The sequence below is a fragment of the Pogona vitticeps genome, chromosome W (genome assembly GCF_051106095.1).
Source record: "Pogona vitticeps strain Pit_001003342236 chromosome W, PviZW2.1, whole genome shotgun sequence".
Lineage (NCBI taxonomy): Eukaryota > Metazoa > Chordata > Lepidosauria > Squamata > Agamidae > Pogona > Pogona vitticeps.
In genome coordinates, this window is record NC_135798.1 from 232,832 (window position 1) to 260,174 (window position 27,343).

The following is a 27,343-nucleotide window of genomic DNA, read 5'->3' on the forward strand; positions in this document are numbered from 1 at the left end:
CCTCACAAAAAAATCCGCACATGTTCTTTCAAATAAAGTCAAAAATGCTTCTGGACAATCTCCTTTTCTAAAAGTTGGGAATTTCTTTAGGTCTGCTTTAGATAACTGACCCCCTTCAGAGTTGGAATCCCTATTATTATTATTGTTTTGATTTAACAATTCAATTCTCCGGAGTTCAAAAGCCATCCTCTCTTTCTCTAGTCTTTCTTCCCTCTCCATTTTTTCTTTCTCCATTTGAGCCTCCCTTTCCATCTTCTCTTTCTCTAACTGTAAGGCTCTTTCCTGCATCTCTAGCTCCTTCAACCTGTATTCATGTGCTTGAACCAATTCCAACTTTCTGAATTCTGCTAAGTCTTCTCTTGAGGACTCTCCCTCTTGAGCTGAGGTAAATCTTTCCTCCACATCACCAATCTCACTATCTGACTTGGCTGCCATTTCATACAGCCTCCGTTCAGCTTTCTTTCCCCTGGTCAAGGGCATTTTTTTTCCCAAAGGCTTCTGTTCCCACTTACAAGCCTTCATTTTAAAACGTCCACTTTTTTCCTGTCAGTAAGTCTGCTATAAAGTTGCTGCTCCACCAGCACTGGCAAGCTAGCTACTGTAACCAGGCTTCAGCCTCCAGCTAGGCCTCCCGCCAAAACAGAGTTTTCCTTTCTCTGCCTCAGGCACAAAATCTTAAATACACAGTTTAACCCTATCCCAGGTTTAGCTGTTTTCACTGAGTCCCCTCAGCTTCACTGCCCTTGGCTCCGCTCTGTCCCTTCAGAGTTCTCCTTCAACTCAGGACAAGCTAGCCAAACACCACAGCATTTGCTTTGGGCAACTCTTCACACAGAAATGGTCACCACAGAGCTTCCCTGTCTTAGTCCCCAATCTGAGCTCCCGTGCCCTTCTACTAGATTTGCTCCCCGTGAGACAAGTCCTAGAAGGTTACCCACACGTTCACACAGATGTCCCTGACTAAAGACCCCTGCTCTGGGCACCTTTCCAGACAAGGCTTCACTGGATCTTCGTATCCCACCGGCTGGACACCAATTTATTGTAACAGCCTCCCTCAAACTTCAAAGGGTGGTTGCTACTTATCTTTAAAACTCTGCTGCCACCAACAACTTCTTACAATCAACATAAGGACAAGTATAACTTTGAAAACAAAAACTGGTTTATTGCTTACAGGAAATAAAAGAATGGTAAATCACTTGTAATGAATCAATAAGTCAATCACTCTTAATAATTCACTGGCTCACACAGACTATTTCACACTGACAGACTCTCTCTCTCTCTATAATTGATATCACTTTAAATCCTCAGCTCAAACTCTCATCTCTAACCTCCAGTCTGCAATCTCTCTACACACACGCTTCACCCCCCTTGTTATACTAGCTCCTCCCCTTAAGTTCCACCCTCCGTCACACCATTGGTTCATGACTCATTGCCCAGCTGTGACGGACATGTGATGTTATGTCTGCCCATTACAGATATATTTTACCTTCTGTTGCAAAGGCCGGACAACTTTGGTCAGACAGAGAGTCAGATTTTCACTACATCTGGAAATAGCAAAAACATTTTTTAAAAGTAAAGTGATGCCAACAAAACATCTTCTGATTTCTTTTTAAGGTGAGGAATGTGCCCTTGGAGGGGAGGAAATAAGGCAAGACAGCTGTGTGATTCCATGAGAAGAACCCAAATTGGTCCCACTGCACATTTTGTTTGTATTTTGATTGATTGATTGTCTTATCAGGATGGGGAAGGGGTCAAAACAGTTTTTGATGCTGCATTGATTTAGGAGTCCAGGTTAAGAGATTGCTGTTTTTGCAGTGGCTCCAGAAGTGAAAGTGGTTCACAAAAATGGCCATGATAGTGTCGAGACCCTCATCGGCCACATTCAGGGTTTCTACCACAAGGAAGAATGGAGGGGGCTTGGATGCTGAGTCTCTCCATAGGAATGTGGTTCCTACCTCAGATGGGTCCTTCCATACCTGGCTCAGTACTGAGATTGACCTGGAGGAGAGGGACCAGTATCGTTGCACCATGGAGCACAACAGCCTGATGAGGGATCCTGACCCAGCTGTGGAGCAGCCTGGTAAGAACCTGGAAGGGACGAGGATGAAGGCCAGTTGAAGGTCAGTATCTCAGGGTATGTGTGTCTGGTGTACACCTGGTTGCAGAACTGTATGTGCCATCAGCCATGCAACAAACACCTTCCTGAATGGAGAAAATGATTACCTGTCTGAAGCAAATGGAACAGGATCCTGGGCTAGGACATTCAGAACGGCTCAGTGGATGGGAACACAGGAAAGGCCCTGAAAGAGGATCAGGTCATCTTTTTGGCTGTGATTGGGTTCAATAAACAATTTGAGCAGTTCCTCCTTTTCGGCAGGAACGAACAACAGAGTCTCTTCATGCATGTTTATCTCTTTATTTAACTTAACATCAGGAGACTCTACAATAACTTCAACCGGGTCAATTGGTTTAACATTTAAAGGGGACTCAGTCCAAGATAACATCAGTTCTTCCTTTAACTTCCCTTCATTCATTTTGGGGCTGGTCCAAAGCCTTCTTGATCGGTAGGTTTCCTCAGCAATGAGTAAGGGGAAGCAAAAGATGGGGAGCAGGGGGAGGAGAGAAAGGAGGTTTTGCAGACGTCCCTCCCAGTTCTGGGCGGTTGGACTCCCATGTTCCTTATCACTGACCAAAGACACATTCTCAGTAGGCTAGTTAGTTGCAAACAAGAGTAATCCAGGCAGCCTCCCTCCTTTGTTTACTGTTCAGTAAACAGTTTGAGCAGTTCCTCTTTTTCGGTGGGAATAAATAACAGTCTCTTCATGTGTGCTTAACTTTTTATTAAGTTTAACATCAGGAGAGTCCACAACAACTTCAATAGGTTCAATTGTGCCAACATCTTTGTTTAACTTTTCATTTACCTGGGGGGGGGGACCCGGAGGGGGAGCTGGTCCAAACTGCTCCTGGTCGGCAGGCTTCCTCAAGGGAGTGCTTTGGACTGCACAAATCATCCTGCAGCATGGGTGGTGGGCCCTGTCGCCTTCCGGCTTGATGTTGGTATGAATGGGTCCCGGCCGAACCCCATTCCTCCAAGGACCGTGGCCGCATGGAGAGACTACCACTATCCATTCCAGTGGATCTGGCAAAAACTCTTCAGCCTTCACCTTAGGGGGTCCGGCAATCGTTCCCCCACCTTGAAATTAGGAAAATCTTCTAGCCACTCTCGAGTCTTCACATAAGTTTCCTCTCTCTCTTTTCTTGTCTCATTATTATCCTCTTTTTCTAATCTCTGTTTTATTCATACTCTATATACTTGGGATCCCTTTCCTTCTCCTTCCTCTTCTTCTTCCCAAACTGACAGTTGCTCCACCTTCCCTGCACCTTTTTTCTCCTCCCCAGTTAGGAAAACCTCTACCCTCCCCTTTCTTCCCCCTTTGACCCCCCCACCTCTCTCTCTTCCTTAACGTTCATGTTTTTTCCCTCTTCTTTTCCACCCTCTGCTGTCTCCCCTTTCTTTTCAGTCTTTGTGGTCTGAGGGGATGGCTCACTCACTCCTTATCCCTCTATTCCTACCACTCCTTCACGCTGACCTTAGCATTTGGTCCAGGCAGGGATCAGCCCCCAGCCCCAATGGGAAACCCATCAGAAGGAAGGGCGTGCGTGCGGTTGCACTCCCACGCCAAAATCCTGTCCCTTAGTGTTCTAAGGTGCACTTTAGGAGGCCCCTTGAATCCTTGGGGAATTCAGTGAGTCAGCTCATCCAAAAACTCCAAGTTCCAGCCTTGGGAGCTGTAGTAAAATGCAGGCTACAAAGACAGACCGTTTCAGCAGTAGCATCCTCACATTGCATTTCTAAGGGAACAGGGTGTGAGAAAGGCTCACAGCACAGCTCTACAAACTGCCATCAGACAACCACGAATTCAAGCAGCTCTTCTTTATTAAAAAGCACGTTTGCAAAAGCGGGTGTCCTAACCAGGTAAGCACACCGATCAAGACAGAAAGCTCGATATTTCTTCCCTCTTCCCAGCTGCAGGGTCCTTCTCTCGTTTCTCCAGTAGTAGGTACTCCAAGGTGCCCAAACCCATCATGTGAAGTCCCGCCCCTGTTTTCATCACCCATTCCCTTCTTTAGCTAGACTCTGGACTCTTTACTTATTTTCATCCTTTTTTGGTCTGTGTTCCTCTTTTCCCAACCTCCCCCCCCGATCCTCTTTCTTACTGTTTCCTCCTCTTCTGCTTGGTGCAGTTACTTACAATAGGATCCCCTTATCCGTTTCCTCTTACCTAGTTTCTCGAGACTTCCTCAAAAATCCCTCACATCAGCAAGATCATTAACTAAGAGTTATATACCCATTATTTGCAATAGCAGCATTATGCAATCCTCCTTGCACCTACCTGCTATGTATATCAAGGGAAATTTCCTGAAATTGTGATTAATGGGGGAGTCCTTCTGAAGAGGTTGTGCTTGTCAAGTGTCAGTTTAGAACTGTACATCCCAAACTTGGGTTCCCAGAGTTTCTGGACTACAACTCCCAGAAATCCCGGCCAGCAGAGCGAGTGGTGAAGGCTTCTGGCAGTTTGAGTCCAGGAACATCTGGGGACCCCAGGCTCAGAACCACTGGCTTAGAAAGAGACGGAAGGCTGCTGGTCCAGAAAAGGAGCTTCCCTCCTTGGAACAGTAACTGGGCCCTTTCGATCACTTTGATCTCGGGAAAAGAAAGCCATCCATCAAGAGAAGAGGCAGGAGGGCAACTCCTGAGGGTGATCCATCACTCTGTGTCCTTATATTGGGTCCAGAATGACTTTCTCTGAGCCTTCTAGGAGGGAATGACTTTGAAATAGACAGTAGCACTCTCTTGATGTTTGGTTCCTGACACTTGTTGTCGCTCCTTTTGGTGTCTGATATAACTCTTAGATCTTTGTGCAGATCACTGTGTGCTGATTGAGAAATCAGCTGCACAAACTCAACAAAATGGCAGCAAGGCAGATCTCTGCATTGGAAAGAAAGATGGAGGCAAGTCCCCATCTGCATGTATTCAAAAATTGGTACGAATCATGAGATGAAGGGGATTGCAATTCTGAATAAACAGTTGGAATGTTTAAAAACCTTCTTTGCTGCTTTCTAGCTTGTTTGTCTGTGAGGGTTTCTAGGCTGGGAGTAGCTGTCAATCTGTCTAGCATTAATCAATGGTTCCCTCCATGGTTCTGAATTCAAAGAGAGACCCACCTGTCTGCTGAGAGTTCTTTTTCCTCAGAGTCTGTTAATATCTGAAGGCCTTAGGAATGGACCTCAACAGATGGGAAACCCTGATATCTGAGCTTTCAACCTGGGAGCAGGCGGTGCATCACCAATTTGAGGAGACCCTCATCCAGCAGGCCGAGGCAAAGAGGCAGTCCGGAATCCAGCAAAATCAGGGAGCTGGACAGGGGACAGACTGCATTTGTCTCCAGTGTGGAAGGGATGGTCACTCTCGAAATGGCCTTCTCAGCCACACTAGACGCTGTTCCAGGTCCTCCATACAGAGCATGTTTCCATAGTCCATCAAGACTGAAGGATGCCTAATCTGAAAAATCTGTTAATATCAGTTGATGGTGGTTGGTAAAAAAATGTCTGTGAAAATACACAAGAAGCAGAGTGGTTAAATGCAGTCATATTCATTATTACTTTTTTGTTCATATAGTCACACTCGTAAGTAAATGAAACATCTTAATACTACTAATGTATCAGAGTGAGTCACAGAGACTGTAAGTGACAGTAAATGAGAGAAGGATAAATTATCTGAGGAACTAGCAGCTATTATACTCTGTGAATGTCTGCACGTCCACTGTGCAGCTGAACAAAAAATTCAAAACTCAGCAACAGCTTCTGGGCCCAGATTCCAGAGATGACAGATGCCACAGATCCCAGACCAGAAAAGACCACAGACCAAAGAAGCAGATACTTTTCAAAGTGCTAAATGTCCATCCTCATGTTTTTATCAAAAACATATGGTGTCATTCTGTCTCCAGGAGGAATGTTTACAACAGTACCCTAAAATAACAAAGGCCATAAATGACTGCATGTAGGTCTACCATTACCGAAAAGCCAATGAATATTTGGAATGTTCTGCTTGTGAATTGGATATTTCATTCTACACTTCATCCTGTTTCCATGTGTCAGAGAAAGTGGATGTGTCCACGAAAGAAATCCTGGCCAGCAGAGGTGGTCGTGAAGGCTTCTGGGAGTTGTAGTCCAAGAACATCTGGAGGCCCAAGGCTGGGGACCACTGCTCTGAAGCAGTTGCAGATGTCAGAAATCACAAAATAAGAGCTACAAAAAACGACAGCGTTAGGAACAGCATACATACTGTGTCAATATTTAACAGACACTTAGGTTTTTTGTTCTGACTAGATCAGACAGAAAACTCTTTAGTCTCTCTAGATTGAAAGTGAGGACCAAAGTCCAGCTGAAATGCATGTGGGACCTCTTCGCCGATGATGCAGCCATTGTTGCCCACTCTGCTGAAGACCTCCAACAACTCATGAATCATTTCAGCAAGGCCTGCCAAGACTTTGGACTAACGATCAGCCTGAAGAAAACACAAGTCATGGGCCAGGGAGTGGACTCACCTCCCTGTATTACCATCTCTAAACAAAAATTGGAAGTTGTTCATGATTTCGTGTACCTTGGCTCAAGGATCTATGACACACTCTCTCTAGATATTGAGCTGGATAAACGCATTGGCAAAGCAGCCACCATGTTCTCTAGACTCACAAAGAGAGTATTGCTCAATAAGAAGCTGACGGCACATACCAAGATCCAGGTCTATAGAGCCTGTGCCCTGAGCACACTCCTGTGCAGAAGTCAGTCCTGGACCCTTCGTGCACAGCAGGAGAGGAAGCTGATCTCTTTCGACATGCATTGTGGGAATGATCTGCTTGGAAACCAATCCGTAGGAGGAAAGACTGAAAAAAACTGAGCTTGTTTAGCCTTGAGAAAAGAACACTGAGGGGAGATCTGTTAGCACTTTTCAAACACTTGAAAGGCTTTCATTAAGAGGAGGATCAGGACTTGTTTCCCATCAACCGAAAGTGGAGGACACGCAGCCGTGTTCGTCGTCGTTTAGTCGTTTAGTCGTGTCCGACTCTTCGTGACCCCATGGACCAGAGCACGCCAGGCCCTCCTATCTTCCACTGCCTCCCGGAGTTCTGTCAACTTCATGTTGGTTGCTTCGCATACACTGTCTAGCCATCTCATCCTCGGTCGTCCCCTTCTCCTCTTGCCGTCACACTTTCCTAACATCAAGGTCTTTTCCAAGGAGTCTTCTCTTCTCATCAGATGGCCAAAGTACTGGAGCCTCATCTTCAGGATCTGTCCTTCCAGTGAACACTCAGGGTTGATTTCCTTCAGAATGGATAGGTTTGATCTCCTTGCAGTCCAGGGGATTCTCAAGAGTCTCCTCCAGCACCACAATTCAAAGGCATCAATTCTTCGGCGGTCTGCTTTCTTTATGGTCCAGCTCTCACATCCATACATCACGACAGGAAAAACCATAGCTTTGACTATTCGGACTTTTGTTGGCAAGGTGATGTCTCTGCTTTTTAAGATGTTGTCAAGGTTTGTCATTGCTTTCCTCCCAAGAAGCAGGCATCTTTCAATTTCGTGGCTGCTGTCTCCATCTGCAGTGATCATGGAGCCCAGGAAAATAAAATCTGTCACTGCCTCCATGTCTTCCCCTTCTGTTTCCCAGGAAGTGATGGGACCAGTGGCCATGAGCTTAGTTTTTTTGATGTTGAGTTTCAGACCATTTTTTGCACTCTCCTCTTTCACCCTCATTACAAGGTTCTTTAATTCCTCCTCACTTTCTGCCATCAGAGTGGTATCATCTGCATATCTGAGATTATTGATATTTCTTCCGGCGATCTTAATTCCGGCTTGGGATTCCTCCAGTCCAGCCTTCCGCATGATGTATTCTGCATATAAGTTGAATAAGCTGGGGTACAATATACATCCTTGTCGTACTCCTTTCCCAATTTTGAACCAATCAGTTGTTCCATATCCAGTTCTAACTGTGGCTTCCTGTCCCACATATAGGTTTCTCAGGAGACAGACAAGGTGATCAGGCACTCCCATTTCTTTAAGGACTTGCCATAGTTTGCTGTGGTCCACACAGTCAAAGGCTTTTGCATAGTCAATGAAGCAGAAGTAGATATTTTTCTGGAACTCTCTGGCTTTCTCCATAATCCAGCACATGTTAGCAATTTGGTTTCGAGTTCCTCTGCCACTTCGGAATCCAGCTTGTACTTCTGGGAGTTCTCGGTCCACAATCTGCTGAAGCCTACCTTGGAGGATTTTGAGCATAACCTTGCTAGCGTGTGAAATGAGTGCAATTGTGCGGTAGTTGGAGCATTCTTTGGCACTGCCTTTCTTTGGGATTGGGATGTAGACTGATCTTTTCCAATCCTCTGGCCACTGTTGAGTTTTCCAAACTTTCTGGCATATAGAATGTAGCACTTTAACAGCATCATCTTTTAAGATTTTAAATAGTTCCACTGGAATGCCATCACCTCCACTGGCCTTGTTGTTAGCCAGGCTTTCTAAGGCCCACTTGACTTCACTCTCCAGGATGTCTGGCTCAAGGTCAGCAACTATATTGTCTGGGTTGTCCGGGGTATCCAACTGTTTCTGATATAATTCCTCTGTGTATTCTTGCCACCTCTTCTTGATGTCTTCTGCTTCTGTTAGGTCCCTACCATTTTTGTCTTTTATCATGTTCATCTTTGCACGAAATGTTCCTCTAATATCTCCAATTTTCCTGAACAGATCTCTGGTTTTTCCTTTTCTGTTATTTTCCTCTATTTCTTTGCATTGTTCATTTAAGAAGGCTCTCTTGTCTCTCCTTGCTATTCTTTGGAAGTCTGCATTCCATTTTCTGTAACTTTCCCTATCTCCCCTGCATTTTGTTTCCCTTCTCCTCTCTGCTATTTGTAAGGCCGCGTTGGACAGCCACTTTGCTTTCTTGCATTTCCTTTTCTTTGGGATGGTTTTTGATGCTGCCTCCTGTACAATGTTACGAGCCTCTATCCAAAGTTCTTCAGGCACTTTGTCCACCAAATCGAGTTCCTTAAATCTGTTCTTTACTTCCACTGTATATTCATAAGCGATTTGGTTTAGATTATACCTGAGGAGCCCAGTGGTTTTTCCTACTCTCTTCAGTCTAAGCTTGAATTTTGCTATGAGAAGCTGATGATCAGAGTCACAATCAGCTCCGGTTCTTGTTTTTGCTGACTGTATAGAGCTTCTCCATCTTTGCCTGCAGAGAATATAGTCAATCTGATTTTGATATTGCCCATCTGGTGATTTCCATGTATAGAGTCGCCTCTTGTGTTGTTGGAAAAGAGTGTTTGTGATGACAAGCTTATTCTCTTGACAAAACTCTATTAGCCTTTGCCCTGCTTCGTTCTGAACTCCAAGGCCAAACTTCCCTGTTGTACCTTTTATCTCTTGGCTCCCTACTTTAGCATTCTAGTCCCCCATAATGAGAAGAACATCTTTCTTTGGTGTCAGTTCTAGAAGGTGTTGTAAATCTTCATAAAATTGTTCAATTTCAGTCTCCTCAGCAATGGTGGTTGGTGCATAAACTTGGATTATTGTGATGTTGAAAGGTCTGCCTTGGATTCGTATTGACATCATTCTATCATTTTTGAGATTGTATCCCATGCCGTGTTACAGGAAGCCAAATTTTGGTTGAATGGCAGCGAAAATGTCCTGTTAGAGCAGTGAGACAGTGGAACCAATGACCTCGAGAGCTGGTGAGCCTTCCAACACTGGAGGCAGTTGAGAGAAATTTAGACCACTACCTGGCAGATATCCTTTGATTTGTATTCTTGTATTGAGCAGGGAATCAGGCTTGATGAGTGGCCAAGGGATTGCCCGGCTGCTGTTCCACAGAGCCTGAAGGAAACCCATGGGTGTCCTCAGGGTGGGGGCAAGGTGAAATTTCCTCCCCCACCCCACAAGCCATTGAAAAATTCATCTGTATGCTTGCACACACTTATCTCTATGAAGAGCCATGATTGACTATGAAACAAGGGAACACATCCCAACAACTGCTGGAATCGGCTGCAGTAGACCCATGGAAAGATCCCAAGCCATTTCCCTCTTTAACAGATCATCCACCAATGAGTTCTCATTCAGTCCTTGCCGGTTTTCATCCACTTGTCAATGAAGCTTTTCCCACATCTCATTAAAGTTTAGGGTGGCTTTCCTTTGGTTGTCCCCCTTGTTTTCAAAACAAGCACCTTACAAATACCTTACATTGGAGAGTGTTGGTCTGAGAATGTAGAGGAACTGGTCTGTTTTCCATTTTGAGCTCCTTCAGCTTGGAGATGGAACGAAAGCTTTTGGGAAGAGAAACGTCCTGGAGACAACAGATGTGCTTCTCAAATGTTGCTAACAAGTGTGTCTCTATTTTAGCCATGCACACCCAAGCTTGTCATGGTGGGATACTGAACATATTGATTGATTGATTGATTGATTGATTGATTGATTGATTGATTGATTGATTGATTGATTGATTGATTGATTGATTGATTGATTGATTGATTGATTGATTGATTGATTGATTGATTGGTGGATTGTATTTTTACCCCACCTATCTGGTCACTTCACACACCTATATCACTTTTTCAACCCACAATGTCAAGAAGCTTCAGTGGGTCCAAAATGCAGCAGCTAGATTGTTGGCTTGGGCTAGTCACGGTGACCACAGGACCTCACACTTTGATCCTTTTAAATATTTGTATAGTTACCCTTGAGAGCTCTTATTGTCTTTTAATGATGTAAACCACCCTTGGGTCCTTTCTAAGGAGAAAATATTGCAACCAGAGAAACAAATACAGCAGAAATGTATTAGTAAGCTCTCATATTGATGGAAATTGTAATATATATATTTATATAAGCGGGAATCCAGACTTCACGCTTTGATTTCTCAGCCATGTTGTTATGTGCTCTAAGTAGCGGGTGCCTCTGTCGCTTATTCGGTCAAATTTTATCCACATAAGGAACCATGGAGTTTGTCTGTTGTTTCCTTTGGATCTTCTCAAATCTTACTCCTATGTGAAGTGTGTGATACAAAGGGAAATTCCCCCATCCCTGAAGATTTCAACATTTCATATGTGCTCCATTGTCACTCAAACCCTTTCCACACACCACAGACTTATAAAGTTACTCCCACGTGGTTTTTTTTTTGATGTATCCTTAAGTTTCTGCTCATGACAGGGTCTTTACGGCTAAGGCAGAACCCTTTCCTTTGCTCTAACAGAGGTTTATCCAATTCAGGTACCAGTATGCAGACAAACAATGAAACAAGAGTCCATTAAAGTAAAGAAAAAATTGTATTATAGCCGTAGTCATACAGAGTTGTCTTAGTTCAGTCCGTTGGTCCTACACGATAAAGCATTCAGTATCAGTCCATTTCCCATAGCATACATCCAGAGTCCATAGCAATATCCAGCATCATAAATCAGTTCTGCAGAGTAGCTCCTTCATCTCGCCTTGTTCAACCCAAAAAAGTGCTCAGAGGCTGTTAAATTTATTGCCCCTAGTGGCCAATCAGAGATTAGCTTCTCCAGCATTTTGTTTCCACAGCTGGGTTAAATCAAACTGGTCAGCTAGTTACTTGCACAGCTGAAATAATTAACTGGATTCTTTCTTACAAACTTTTCACAAACTTTGTTTATCCGTTCTTACAGGGGTATTCTAGGCCTGTCAGGTCAGATGGAAGCTGTTCCCACATTAAGACATAAGACATAAGAAATTTATTTGTCATTGCGCTCACAAGTGGGTGCAACGAAATGAGGTGCTCTTCCCCAAGGTAAAACTGGACAACACCACTACCAAAAAAAGTTAAAATATACACAACTCTCACCATCCAAATATAGATACCCCGTTTTCTCTCGGCAATTAAAATTCTTTGCATTTCAAAGGTTTCCTCTTTGTATGAATTCAAGGATGAATAAAAGATGACTGCTTTTATGGAAAGGCCTCCTATATTCCGTGTACAATGGATGCTCTACTTACGAACGTCCCTAGCTACGAACGATTCAACTTATGAACTGCTCCGTTCACAAAATTTTGCCTCTACTTGCATATGGAGCTTCAAGATACGAATGGGAAAAAATGTGGGGGAGGTGGGGAAAGTGCGAAATTTGAACATTCAGTTGATCATTGGCCAGCGAAGAGGCTGTTTGTCTGCAACATCGCTCGTCCAAGCGGTTAGAGAGTGGATAGGGAGAGAATCTTCAAACTGCCTGGTCCTGTACTGTACGGACTGTATTTTTTTGGCTTTTTTATGTTTTTATTTTTGGCTTTCTTTTTTTAAACAGACTGCCTATTCTGGGTGAGTACACTGTATTTACTGTACTGTACAGGGTTTTTTGCAGCGTAGTGGGGGGTAGGGCTAGGTGGGGGGTTATATTTCTGTGCCCCGATGGGTCTTGCAGTGTGGATTTAAAATGTGAAAAGTAGACTATAATATTAAAATAAAATTAAATGTGAAAATTAGACTGTAATTTTAAAATGTAAAATTATTTATTTTTGCATTCTGTGGTTTCTAGGGTTTCTGTACTGTGACCTCTCTGTTGTTTTAAAATACTGTATGTGGGTTTAAAATGTGACTCCAAAGTATTTTTTTTCCTTTGGGGATGTGTTTGCTGTAATCATGGTTGCTGGATGTTGATGCAGGCAGGCGGGCTTTAAAATGGAATTTAAAATGGAGTCTACTGTAGACTCAAGGCTTCCCCCCCACCCATTGTCTCTCTATGCTGGAATAATGGTTGCTGGATGTTGATGCAGGCAGGCTTTACAATGGAATTTAAAATTGAGTTTTAAAATTGAGTCTACTGTAGACTCAAGGCTTCCCTCCCATTGTCTTATCACTCTCTCCCTCTATGTTCTCTTTTTTTGTGATGAGGAGTTCTGTGCTGGAATAATGGTCGCTGATTGTTGGTGCAAGCAGGCTTTAAAATGCAGTTCAGACTCAAGTCCCTACCCCCTCTCCCTCTATGCTCTCTTTGTGATGAGGAGTTCTGTGCTGGAATAATGGTTGCTGGATTCTGTGGCTTCTAGGGTTTGTGCACTGTGGTGTGCTGAACAGTCATGGCTCCAAAGAGAGAACAGAGCAAAGGCAAGAAGTGCATCATCTCCATTGAAATGAAAAAGGAAATCATCAGAAAGCATGAAGATGGCATGCGTGTGACGGAACTGGCTGCTGAATACAAGATGGGGGAAGTCAACCATCGGCACCATATTGAAGAGGAAAGATGTATCGAAAGACATTGATGTGGCAAAAGAAGTCACAATCTTATCAAAGAAAAGGCCACCCCTGATTGAAGCAGTGGAAAAACTTTTACTGGCCTGGATCAACGAGAAACAGCTGGAAGGGGATAGCATCAGTGAAGCCATGATCTGTGAAAAAGCGAGGAAGCTGCGGAGTGATTTAAAGGAAAGAAACCCCTCTGGAAGTGAGCGCAAGAAGAATTCAGAGCCAGCAGAGGGTGGTTTCAAAAGTTCCAAAAGAGAAGTGGCATCCACTGCGTTACAAGACATGGAGAAGCTGCAAGTTCTGACCATGATGCTGCAGAAGCCTTCAAGGTGGAGTTTGTGAAATTCATCAAGGAAGAGGACTACCTCCCCCAGCAAGTATTCAACTGCGACAAGGAAGGAAGAGAAAATGCAGGGCCACAAACCCATGAAGGACAGATTGACCCTTTTGCTCTGTGCCAGCGCCACCAGCGATCTGAAAATCAAGCCTCTGCTAGTGTACCACTCCCAGACTCCTTGCCCATTCCAGGGAAAGTCAACAAGGCCACACTGCCTGTCATGTGGAGGGCCAACGCATGAGCTTGGATGACAAGGCAGCTGTTCATGGAATGGCTCTATGAAGTCTTTGCACCCGCTGTCAAGAAGTATCTTTTGGACAACCAGCTTCCTGATAGGTGCCTTCTGCTGATGGACAACGCCCTGGCACACACCCCATTCTTGGTGGATGATATTGACAAGGATTTCATCAGGGTCAATTTCCTGTCCCCCAACACAACACCTCTTCTGCAGCCCATGGACCAGCAAGTGATCAGCAACTTCAAGAAGCTGTACACAAAGGCACTCTTCACCAGGTGCTTCAATATCATCAAGGAAACATCCTTGACCCTGAAAGAGTTCTGGAGGACACATTTCAATGTCCTCCACAGCATCAGACTCCTCGACAAGGCCTGGCAAGATGTCACAACTAGGACCTTGAACTCGGCCTGGAAGAAACTGTGGCCAGAATGTGCCACAAACAGTGGCACTGAGGGAACTGATTCACAGGTGGTGAGGGACATTGTCTCGTGGGTGAAGGCATGGGCTTGGATGTTGATGAAGAGGATGTAGAGGAGCTGGTTGAAGACCACGAAGAAGAGTTGAGCACAGAAGAACTTGCAGAACTGCAAACCAAGCAGCAGAAGGCTTTTGTGGAGGACCTTTCCACTGAGGAAGAGGCACCACAGGTTAGGAGTGAGGAGATCAAATCCATCTCCAAGAGCTGGACCAAGTGCCAGGAATTCTTTGAGAGGCACCACCGAATGAGGACTGTGATAGGAAGAGTTTTGGACATGATGAATGACAAGGTGGTCAGCCATTTCAGAAAGATTCTTCAGCACAGGATGAAACAGAGAAAATTGGACAGATTCTTCACCAGGATGGAGCCTGCAGCCAAGAGACAGTGACAAGGAACCCCTGGAGAAGATGCTTGGTTCATGTTAAAATGTGTTTTGTTTAAAAGTTACTGAGTTTAAAAATGTTGTTAAAATGTGTTGATTAAAAATGTGTTTTAGACTCCAAACTCTCCCCCCCATTGTCTTCTCTCTGTCTTCTCTCTTTTTGTACTTAAAAGCACAAACCTTTGTCTGAGAGATCTCTGTGCCCCAGTGATGATCTTCTTTCTTCCTTTTCTATTTTCCCCATTGTTCCCTCCCTCCCTCCTTTCCTTCAATTTTTTTTACCTAAAAGGTGCTTGGTTTGGTTGAAAAGTTGCTTTTCAAGGTGTTTTGTTTAAATGGTGTTTGTGCCCTCCCTCACTCCCTGCCTTTTTTTTTAACCTAAATCATCTTAGGTTAAATGGGGGAAAAAGAAAAAAAATTCTCCTAGTGGTAGAGTATGGATTAACCGGCTTTACATTAGTTCCTATGGAAACTAATGCCTCTACTTGCAAACGGCGCCTCTAGATAAGAACAAAAAACAGACGGAACAGATTAAATGGTTTTCAATGCATTTCTATAGGAAATTTTGTCTCTACTTACGAATGTTTCAACTAACGAACAGCATTCCAATACAGATTAAGTTCATAAGTAGAAGTTCCACTATATTTCTATCACCACTATGGCCTCTCCCCTGTATGACGTCTTTGATATCTACAGGTCAGACCTTCATTAGGATACCTGACTCCACAGGGATCCTACAAAAATTTATAGACCTCCCAGGCAAGGAGATTCTACAATTCCTCAATATTGTCACCACTGGAAGACAACTGACCCACTGGGATCCTGCCAAAAGCCCTCTCTGAGAGGTTGGTCCATCTCTCCCTTTCTTCTCCCTGATCTTTCTCCTCTCCTTTCTAACCTCTTTCTCTCCCAAATAGGAGGGTTTCTCCGATCTTCTCTCAGACTCCTTTCTGCCTCTCATGAGGTATCAAGTTCTCCCACTGTTTGGTCCAGAGATTCTCCATTCATATCCACTCCCAACCTTGTGGTAATATCCTCTCCTTCTTTAGACTTCTCCACCTTCCACTCTCTCCCTTCTTGATGGTTCCCCAAGATATATTTCTCTTCCCCCCCTCCTGTCTTATTCCTTTCTTTTTCTCCTGCACCTCTGCTGCTACCCTAATGTTCCTTTACCCAGTCGATCTTTTCCTCTGATGGACCTTCTGCTTCTCTCACTGGAACTTCCACCTTAGACACTCCAGGTTCTTTATTTCCAGACTCTCCCATCCCTTCCTTGGCCTAAACTTTTGATTCCTCACCCAGAACTATCCCTATACTCCTAGTTTTCTCTGTGACCCTTCTCCTCTATCTTTCCATTCTCCCAATGGTGTCACTTCTCTGACAGGTCATATGTTCTGTCTCTGGGGCTCCATGGGCTTCTCCCTCCTCCTCTCAGGAAAGGACGGCACTTCGGTCAGGATGGGTTCAGCCCGACTTTCTTTGTCTGACGGACAGCCAGTCACTAGGCGTTAGAACCTCATCTGGGTATCTCATAGGAAGTCTTTTAATTGTTCAAGTGATTCCAGACAATTCCAAAACTTGTTAATTCTGTACAAGTTCATTTATTTACATCATTTCTAGATTCCATACTTAAATATACTAAATCCAAAACAATATGCAAGGCAGTCTTACAGGCATGAGGAAAAAAGCTGTTGGTAGAGATCTTGAAATCCAAACATTATACAGTTATACAAAAACTGCAGGCTTACTTAAAATACATCCTTGCACCACGTAAAAAGATGCAGCAACTTACCGTATTTGCCGGCTGTGGCAACCCCAGACCTACTGGAGTATCCCACCCTGTAATTATGCTGCCACCAACCATTCCCTATAAGGAGTCACACAGACCAGGAATGGATTTTAATAAACAAAAGAACAAGGTTTATTGAAACAACAAACAGGGTAAATAAAAGGATCAGGTAAATAGGAAACTGGAACTTGGTATAGTCCCAAGCATACCCATACAACAGATTGGTTCCCACTGAACACTTTAAAGTAACGCACAGACCCTGAACCTATCAGTTCTGGCTACCTAGATAGAAACCTGAACCTATCAGGTATGTACTAACTGACAAACAGTTGTACCCAGTCTCACACACAGACTCCAACTCCCCTTCTCCACACAAGCTCCAAATATATATACAGTACAGCTCCTCCCCCCTGATGTCCCGCCTTCTACTCCCATAGGATGGAACTTTCCCTCCAAACCCATGACAGACAGGTACCATCAGTGCTGTATGTGACACCTCCCCTCTTTATAAGTTGTTTTGCGGGGGAAAAGCTAAAGTGCTTTTCTCCAAAAAAACAACCAGGATCAAAACACAAAACCAGTTATACATTATAACACAATCCCATAACCCATACTTACTCACTCTAGGTCAAACATATCACTTATGCATTTAAACATTAATATTTGCAATACATTAAGTTACCTTTATTAATACAAACCAAGCCTGTTCAATAAACAGGTACATTTAACTTTTGGTCACCAAAATATACACAGTCCATGGTTTCCTCGCCGTCTTCACTCGTCGGGTCTTCTTGACAAGGCGTCAGCAACACAGTTCATTGACCCTCTGACCACCTTCACTTCAAAGTCAAAATCTTTCAGGTTTAAAGCCCACCTCATAAGTTTACTATTATGGGTTTTCATTGTCTTTAACCACTGCAGTGGTGAGTGGTCAGTGCACAGCACAAAATGTCTTCCCCAGATGTAAGGTTTGGCCTTCTGAATCGCGTATACTATGGCCAGGCACTCCTTTTCCACGGTTGCCAAATGTCTCTCACCTTTCTGGAGTTTCCTACTCAGGTAGGACACTGGATGCTGGTCACCATTTTCATCCTCCTGGCAAAGAACTGCTCCTACCCTGCTGTTAGACGCATCGGTGTAGATGATGAACTCCCTGTCGAAGTCGGGAGCACGCAGCACTGGATACTGGACGAGCGCCTCCTTCAACCTCTGGAACGCCTCCTCACAGTCGCTGGTCCACGGGATGCGGTCATCAGTCTTCTTCCGCGTCAGATCGGTCAGCGGAGTCGCCATCTCGCTAAACCTCGGGATGAACTTTCTGTAGTAGCCCCCTGTGGCAACCCCAGACCTACTGGAGTATGCCACCCTGTATTTATGCTGCCACCAACCATTCCCTGTAAGGAGTCACACAGACCAGGAATGGATTTTACTAAATAACAGAACAAGGTTTATTGAAATAACAAACAGGGTAAATAAAAGAATCAGGTAAATAGGATAATGTAACGTGGCATAACCCCAATCACACACATACAACAGCTTGGTTCCCCCAGAACCCTTTAAGGTAACGCGCAGACCCTGAACCTATCAGTTCTGGCTACCTAAATAGAAACCTGAACCTATCAGGTATGTACTAACTGACACACAGTTGTACCCAGTCTGACACACAGACTCCCACACCTCACTCTCCACACAAGCTCCCCATATATATACAGTACAGCTCCTCCCCCCTGATGTCCCGCCTTCCACTCCCCATAGGATGGAACTTTCCCTCCAAACCCATGACAGACAGGTACCATCAGTGCTGTATGTGACACCTCCCCTCTTTATAAGTTGTTTTGCAGGGGAAAAGCTAAAGTGCTTTTCTCCAAAAAAACAACCAGGATCAAAACACAACAACAGTTATACATTATAATACAATACCATACTTACTTTAAACATTAATATTTGCAATACATTAAGTTACCTTTATTAATACAAACCAAGCCTGTTCAATTAACAGGTACATTTAACTTTTGGTCACCAAAATATACATAGTCCATGGTTTCTTCGCCGTCTTCACTCGTCGGGTGTTCTTGACAAGGCGTCAGCAACACAGTTCATTGACCCTCTGACCACCTTCACTTCAAAGTCATAATCTTGCAGGTTTAAAGCCCACCTCATAAGTTTACTATTATGGGTTTTCATTGTCTTTAACCACTGCAGTGGTGAGTGGTCAGTGCACAGAACAAAATGTCTTCCCCAGATGTAAGGCTTGGCCTTCTGAATCGCGTATACTATGGCCAGGCACTCCTTTTCCACGGTTGCCAAATGTCTCTCACCTTTCTGGAGTTTCCTACTCAGGTAGGACACTGGATGTTGGTCACCATTTTCATCCTCCTGGCAAAGAACTGCTCCTACCCCGCTGTTAGATGCATCGGTGTAGATGATGAACTCCCGGTCGAAGTCGGGAGCACGCAGCACTGGATACTGGACGAGCGCCTCCTTCAACCTCTGGAACGCCTCCTCACAGTCGCTGGTCCACGGGATGCGGTCATCAGTCTTCTTCCGCGTCAGATCGGTCAGCGGAGTCGCCATCTCGCTAAACCTCAGGATGAACTTTCTGTAGTAGCCCACCAACCCAAGAAATGATTTGACTTTTTTCTTGGTGTTGGGTCTGGGCCAATCACGAACGGCTTCTATCTTGGCCTCTAGGGGTTTTATCACTCCTCCCCCTACTATGTGACCCAAGTATTTTATTTCTGGGCTACCCAGCTGACACTTGCTTGCCTTCACTGTTAGCCCTGCTGCACTTAACCTTTGCAGCACTATCTCCAGGTGTTTCAGGTGATCTTCCCAGGTATTGCTGAAGATCCCTATATCGTCAATGTAGTCCACAGTAAAGTCACTGAGCCCTGCTAAGGTCTAGTCCATCAGCCTTTGGAATGTGGCTGGTGCATTTCTGAGACCAAAACTAAGGACTCTAAACTCATATAGACCGAAAGGGCTGCAAAATGCGGTCTTTTCCTGATCCCTGGGATCAATCCTTAATTGCCAGTAACCCTTTACTAGGTCCAACGATGAAATGAACCGACAACCCCCTATGGTTTCAATCAGGTTGTCTAGCCTGGGCATTGGGTAGGCATCAGGAGTGGTTACGTGGTTTAATTTCTGGTAATCTACACAAAACCTAATGCTCCCATCAGGCTTGTCCACCAGGACTATCGGAGAGGACCAAGGACTAGAAGAGGGGACGATTATGTTCTCCCTAAGCATCTCGTCCAGCTCCTTCCGCACCTTGTCCCTATAGGGTCCCGTCACTCGGTATGGGGATACTGCTTGCGGGGGTGCATCCCCTGTGTGGATCCGATGCATCACTCCCTTCACTATTCCCGGCTTATTCGAAAAAACCTTATGATATTTCGTGAGCAGCATTTTTAGTTCTTGCTGCTGGTCTTGGGTGAGTGCAGGACTGATCTTCACCTCATCTGGGTTGTATTTCACTTCCCCTCTACCCTCCCAGAAGGGTAATTCAGCTTCCTCACTCTCAGCTGCTTTTATCGCAAATAAAACCCTCTGTTCCCCTCTGTAGTAGGGTTTCAGGGCATTCACATGTACCACCCTCTGTGCTTGGTGTTCCTCCTGTTCTATAAGGTAGTTCAGATCCGACATCTTGGAAATGACCCTGTATGGTCCTGCCCATTTGAGCTGCAGTTTGTTCTCTTTGCAGGGCCTAAGCCAAAGCACTTCCTCCCCTGGGTTAAAGTGCCTTTCCCTGGCTTTCTGGTCATACCAGGTTTTCTGTCTGACCTTCTGAGCTTGCAGGTTTTATGCTGCTAGCTCTAGGTTTCTCTTCAGGTCATTCATTAAAGTGTCTATGTACGTCACAACATCTTGTGGGTCACCCTGGGTGATCTGCTCCCAATTTTGTTTGATTAAATCAAGTGGACCTTTTACTTTTCTCCCAAACAAAAGTTCAAACGGACTGAACCCGGTACTGGCTTGGGGCACTGATCGATAAGCAAACAAAAGGGATTGCAGCTTCTGGTCCCAATTGTTTGGATTCTCTGCCAAGTAAGCCCTAATCATGCGCATCAGAGTCCCATTGAACTTCTCCGTTAACCCATTACTTTCGGGGTGATAGGCAGTGGTTTCCTTGTGTTTAATTCCACAGATTTGCCATAACCGTTTCATGAGCTTTGATGTAAACGATGTGCCCAAATCTGTGATTATTTCTGAGGCAAATCCCATCCTGGACATACACCCCACCAAGGCATCTGCCACTCTGTTAGTTTCGATGTTAGTCAAGGGAATGGCTTCGGGGTACCTCGTGGCATGGTCCACAATGGTGAGAATGAACCGGTTCCCCCTCTTTGTGGCCTTGGGCAAAGGTCCCACAATATCCACTCCTATACATTTGAATGGGGTGTCAATCACAGGCAAAGGGCACAACTTCGCTTTGGTCCTGTCACGGTTATTCCCCTGCCTCTGACACACATCACATTGTTTACAGAACTCCTTGATCTGCCTCCCTATTTCAGGCCAGTAAAAATTTTGTGTGATTCTCTGCTGTGTTTTGTTCACCCCTAAGTGCGCAGCAAACATGTCAGAGTGCCCCCTTTGTAAGATCATGGGGCGATACTTTTCAGGTACCACTAGCTGACTTCTGATCCCATCTCCCCCTTTTGAGATATTCATCAGGGTCTCTCTATATAAAATTTCCTTTTTCTCGCGAAATCTCGCTGGGGTTTCAGGTGTTAGCTGGGTGTCTGTCACCTTTTCAAAACACTTTCGGAGAGTGGTGTCTGCCTTTTGCTCTTGGCCAAATTTGCTGTCCGTGGTTAAGGTTTCTGCCACAGCTTCGGGACTACCCTCATCTGCTTCAGCCTCGGGCTCTTCAGTACCCCCCTGAACTGTCCCCGTGGTAGCTTGTGAGCGTGTAATCACTAGCACCCGTTTCACATGTTCAGCCAGGTCATTTCCCACGAGCACGGCTGCTGGCAGAGTCGATGAAATCGCTAGCCGCCAAACTCCCCTCCAGCCTTGAAAGCTCACAGGTACCTCAGCTACTGGCAGTGAGATCACCTGCCCCTCAATCCCTGCCACCTTCAGGCTCTCATTTGGGATTATATACTTCCTAGGAATAATGTCTGGATGGCACAGGGTCACGTTCCCAGGTGTATCCCTTAGCCCCCTATACTGATGGTCAAGTATTCCTACGTCCACCCCTGCGGTCTCAAACAATTGCGAATCTGTCCTCACTAGTAAGCAGCGCTTGACCTCCACAAGAGGACCATTTTCCTCAGCCTGATCAGCAGATGTAACTGGTCCAGAGTGAGTAGCCATGGTAACAGGCTCCCTCATTGGCAAGGAGCTTTGCTCTGTCTGGACACAGAACACATCTTTTGGCTTGGTTCCACTCAAATCATGAGGCAAATTTCCCTTTAGCTGCTTTAACTTCTCACACTCTGAGATTAGATGGCCCTTTCCTTGACAGAAATAACATTTTCTGCTGTACTTGGAGTCTTTCTCATCTGGTTTTGGTTTTCCCTCCAAAATCTGAGGTCTTGGTGGTTTCATGTCTGAGGGCTTCCCTTCAACATGGGCCCCTCCCCCTTGCTGGTTTTTCCCTGGTCCCTGAGAGTACCTGCTGTAGGTTTCTTTGGGCTTACCCACAGTTTTCCCCTCAGCACCTAAGGGCTTCCTTATTTGGGAAATAAAATCTGCGATCTCTGCCGCTTCTGTCACCGATTTAGGTTTCCTCTCCCTCATATGGAACTTTAGTTCCCCATGCAGGACTGAATAAAATTGTTCCAGCGCTATCAGGTCTTTGAGCTGCTGGAAGGTCTCTGTCCCCTCCTGAGACAGCCATTTCTCTAGCAACCTCACCAGTTGGGCCCCCACTTGGGTAAAAGTCTGCTCTGGTTTTTTTGTGAGTGACCTGAATTTTTGCCTCAGCTGTTCAGCATTTATCCCATGCCGGGCAAACACCAGTTTTTTAAACTCAGCGAAGTCCTTCAGCAGTTCCACTGGCATCTCTGCATAGACTTCTGCCAGGCTGCCACTGATTAAAGATCGCATAATGGTCATCTTCTCAGTTTCCCTTACTGAGAAGTCCACAAACGCTCTTTCCACGAGGGAAAAGAACACCTCAGGGCAATCTCCCTTGTGGTACACAGGGAATTTCTTCAGGTCAGTTTTAGACAGGCTGCCTTCCCCATTCCCTGGGTTCCCCTCATTATTATTGTTATTCCTATTTCTACTCATTATTTCCATCTTCTTCAGCTCAAACGCCATTTTTTCTAACTCCAACTGTCTCTGTTTCTCTTCCCTTTCAAATGCCATTCTTTCTAACTCAAATTGTCTTTGTTTCTCCCTTTCCCTTTCCTCCATTTCCCTCACCCTCAGCTCATGCTGTTGGGCTAGGAGCATTCTTCTGAGTTCTGAGGTCAGTTCTCCCGTGCTCTCATCCTGCACTGAGCCAAATTCCTCCTCAGAACCTTGGTCTCCCTGTGGTTCTCTCACTTTCCCCATTTCTGCCATTTGGCTTCGAGTCAAGGGCATAATCCCCCCAGAACAGGCTGCCTTCAAAAGTCACGCCTCAAAATAAAACGACGACTTTTTTCCTTTTGCCTCAGAAACAGCCTTCTATAGACTGCTGCTGTCCCTCCAGCACCAACTTGCAACTGTTGCCAGGCAGAATCCACCCCCTCTGCTAGGCCTCTCAGCAGACAGGCTAGATCACTGTTACTTCACGCAGCTTTGCCTCAGCCCTTTCCCGCCACACGGGTCGCCTCAGAGCTCCCTAATCTAGTCCCCCCAATCTGAGTTTGCACGTTCTTCCACTAGCCTACCTCCCCGTGAGGTAAGCCTAGAAGATTACCTACGCGCCCTCAGATTTTCCATGACTAGACCCCCCTTGCTCTGGGCACACTTGCCAAGGCTTTGCTGGACCACTGGACAACTGGACCAGTCGTATCCCACATGCTGGACACCAATCAATGTGGCAACCCCAGACCTACTGGAGTATCCCACCCTGTAATTATGCTGCCACCAACCATTCCCTATAAGGAGTCACACAGACCAGGAATGGATTTTAATAAACAAAAGAACAAGGTTTATTGAAACAACAAACAGGGTAAATAAAAGGATCAGGTAAATAGGAAACTGGAACTTGGTATAGTCCCAAGCATACCCATACAACAGATTGGTTCCCACTGAACACTTTAAAGTAACGCACAGACCCTGAACCTATCAGTTCTGGCTACCTAGATAGAAACCTGACAAACAGTTGTACCCAGTCTGACACACAGACTCCAACTCCCCTTCTCCACACAAGCTCCAAATATATATACAGTACAGCTCCTCCCCCCTGATGTCCCGCCTTCTACTCCCATAGGATGGAACTTTCCCTCCAAACCCATGACAGACAGGTACCATCAGTGCTGTATGTGACACCGGCGTATAAGACGACCACCCCACTTGGAGGCATGTTTTTCAGGGCAAAAAAGTAGCCTTATACGCCAGCAAATAGGGTAAATTTACCTAATAAAACACTGAATTTAAAATGCAAACAATATTAAAACACTGATGCTCATACTCTAGAAACATCCTAAGAATACAATAATAAAAATAAAAAAAAACATTATTTTTCATGAAAGGCATGGAAAAATATTTAAACTTCAAAAATAAATATATATACAAAGTTTTAAAAGCACTATTTGGCTATAAGTGTATTGTTAAGAAACAGAAAATTTTATTCTCACCCAGCCGTTTGTAAAATCCATTGGTGGCTGTCAATGCCACACTGTTATCTTTCTGCTCTTCCAAGGAATCTCACCCAGCATCATGAAACCAAAGATCTATGTTTCTCCGTTCCTTTCTAATAACACTTTGTGTGAGATCTCCCCTAATATTTATATCCCTTTGTTCTGCATAAATCAGTAGAACCAAATCTTCCCAAGACTTAGATTTTCCAGCCTCTGAGAAGCTCAGATGTTAAGGATCAAAGGATTTGGTCACTTCCGACCCAATGCAGTCCAGCATCCAAAGAGACCGGAGATCGAAAAACCAACCTTTCCACTCCTTCCAACAATCCCTGCCATGACAAAGCAGTATACTCTCAATATAATAGCATAGAAACGGCTGGTTCTTCATAAATAATACTATATATGTATAGTTCTTTATAAAAAATAGGTAATACAAATTCATTGGCACCCTCTTTAAAATCCAATTACTGTTATTATTTAGGAGGATAAAGACATATAAAACAAACGACAGCTTCTCTCTCTTCACTACTTTTCTTTCATCAGTTAGCCTTTGAACATCCATCCTTTTCTCTTTTTACAGTATTTTTGTAAAAGGTTCCACTTTCCAATATATGCTTATTCTCATTTTTTTTAGCAAAAAGTTCCATGTCTATTTTGTGGTATCACTCTGTTAATGATAGAAGTAAAACACTTAATAAGTGGCATTTCAAAATGCACTCCATTTTTTCTCTTTTTCTCTCTGTTTTGCATTGAGTCAGCTTTTGATTGCTTAATCTTTCCACTGGAAACCAGCACAAAACCGAATAAGCTGCTTATGCATTTTTAATTATCAGCTCTGAATAACCCTCTTTCCACATTCCATGCATTTCTATGGTTTCTCCCCAGTGTGGGTCCTTTGATGTACCCTAAGCTGACCACTGCGACGAAAACTCCACATTCCACACATTTATGTGGTTTCTCCCCAGTGTGGGTCCTTTGATGTACCCTAAGCTGACCACTGCAACAAAAGCTCTTTCCACATTCCATCCATTTATGTGGTTTCTCCCCAGTGTGGGTCCTTTGATGTAACCTAAGGTCACCATTCTGACTAAAGCTCTTTCCACATTCCATGCATTTATATGGTTTCTCCCCAAGTGTGAGTTCTTTCATGTGACCTAAGGTTACCACTCTGACTAAAGCTCTTTCCACATTCCATGCATTTATGCGGTTTCTCCCCAGTGTGGGTCCTTTGATGTAATCTAAGCTGACCACTGCAACGAAAGCTCTTTCCACATTCCATCCATTTATGTGGTTTCTCCCCAGTGTCGGTCCTTTGATGTAACCTAAGGTCACCATTCTGACTAAAGCTCTTTCCACATTCCATGCATTTATGTGTTTTTTCCCCAGTGTGAGTTCTTTCATGTGATCTAAGATGACAACTCTGACTAAAGCTCTTTCCACATTCCATGCATTTATGCAGTTTCTCCCCAGTGTGAGTTCTTTCATGTGACCTAAGGTTACCACTCTGACTGAAGCTCTTTCCACATTCCATGCATTTATGTGGTTTTTCCTCAGTGTGAGTTCTTTGATGTGACCTAAGGTTAACACTCTGACTGAAGCTCTTTCCACATTCCATGCATTTATGTGGTTTCTCCCCAGTGTGAGTTCTTTCATGTCTCCTCAAATTACTACTTTGACTGAAGCTCTTTCCACATTCCAAACATGGATACAGTTTCTTCCCAGCATGTGTTCTTTGATGTCTACTGAGGTGACATGCAGTTACGTGGTTTCTCCCCTGCCTCTGTTCTTTCATGTGAAGTCCATGCATGGCCATTCCCATTTTCAGTTCTGTTTTCTTGATTGATTCTGAGTTCTGCCCAGGTTGCCCCAGATGGTGCTGGGCAATTCTTTTTCTCCTGTCCATCATCTGATAGATTAGAAAAAGAAGAGATACAATCACTTCCAAAATCTGCAGGAATAAGGAGCTATGTATTCCTACTCCACCTGAGTCATGGATGAGAAAGGAAAGACAGCCAAAAAGGTGAGGAAAGAGAAACAGGGAGGGGATGATGCCAGGCCGGAGGATGTTCCTCTGGCCTTAAAATTGGAAGGGCTCTTCACTGGGACCTTTTGGAGGGAGGAGTTGTGAAGGAAGGATCATTTCCTCACCCAAGTAATTACATCAAATTCAAAGCATATTAACTTTTTTCCTTCTCAATTTTCCCCCAATGATTGTACTTAAGTTTGCAGAAAATTAGAAAGGAATTTCTCAAAGTTGATTAAAGAGGAAACAAATATTTGAATTAAAGGATTTTTAAAGAAAAAATGAATAACAAATAGGGAAAGGACAGTGTTAGAAAGGAAGTGTAAAAGTGGATGAATGCAGCTAGATTATTAGACTCAATAACTGGTAAAGAGCAGTTAGTGGTAGATGCTGGGAACTGACAAAGTCTGCAGAGATTATTATTCAGAGGGCGAAGAGAAAGGACAGGTCCACGAAAAGGATGTCATGTAGAATTTATAAAATGCTATTACGGGTAGGGAATCATCAGGAATTTATGAAAACAGGATAGGAAGCAGAGAAGGTCAGGGAAATAGGTACCGAGGTAATAGAACCTTAGAACTGCAGAGCTGGAAGGGAAGTGAACTCCGAACGTCCAGCTCCAGAGTTAGGTATTCAAACCAATGTCTATGGAAAGGGGTTGTCGTGGATTGGATTATGTGGCTTAAATCTTGTACTGAGAATGGGATATGTAACAGGGAACAATGTAAAACCATTTTGGTTCTCTGTAGAAATAATTTCTGCATGCTGACAGTTTATTTTTCCAGAAGTATATGAGAACGTTTTCTTGTAGGCCTGAAGAGGACATTCCTAGATAAGAAGAATGGACATTTGTTGTGGCGTGGATGCAGATGTGCTAAGACAAACAACACCTGTTACCCATGGGAAGAGGAGAAAGCAGAGAAGAGAGAAGATAATGAGGGACTGTTTACCTGACTTCATGCTGTGATTGGATGACAGTGTGAGAGATGGAGAAAGGTGGTTCCAGCGAAGCTTGAAAATGGAACTTTTACTATGGATATTATTCCTT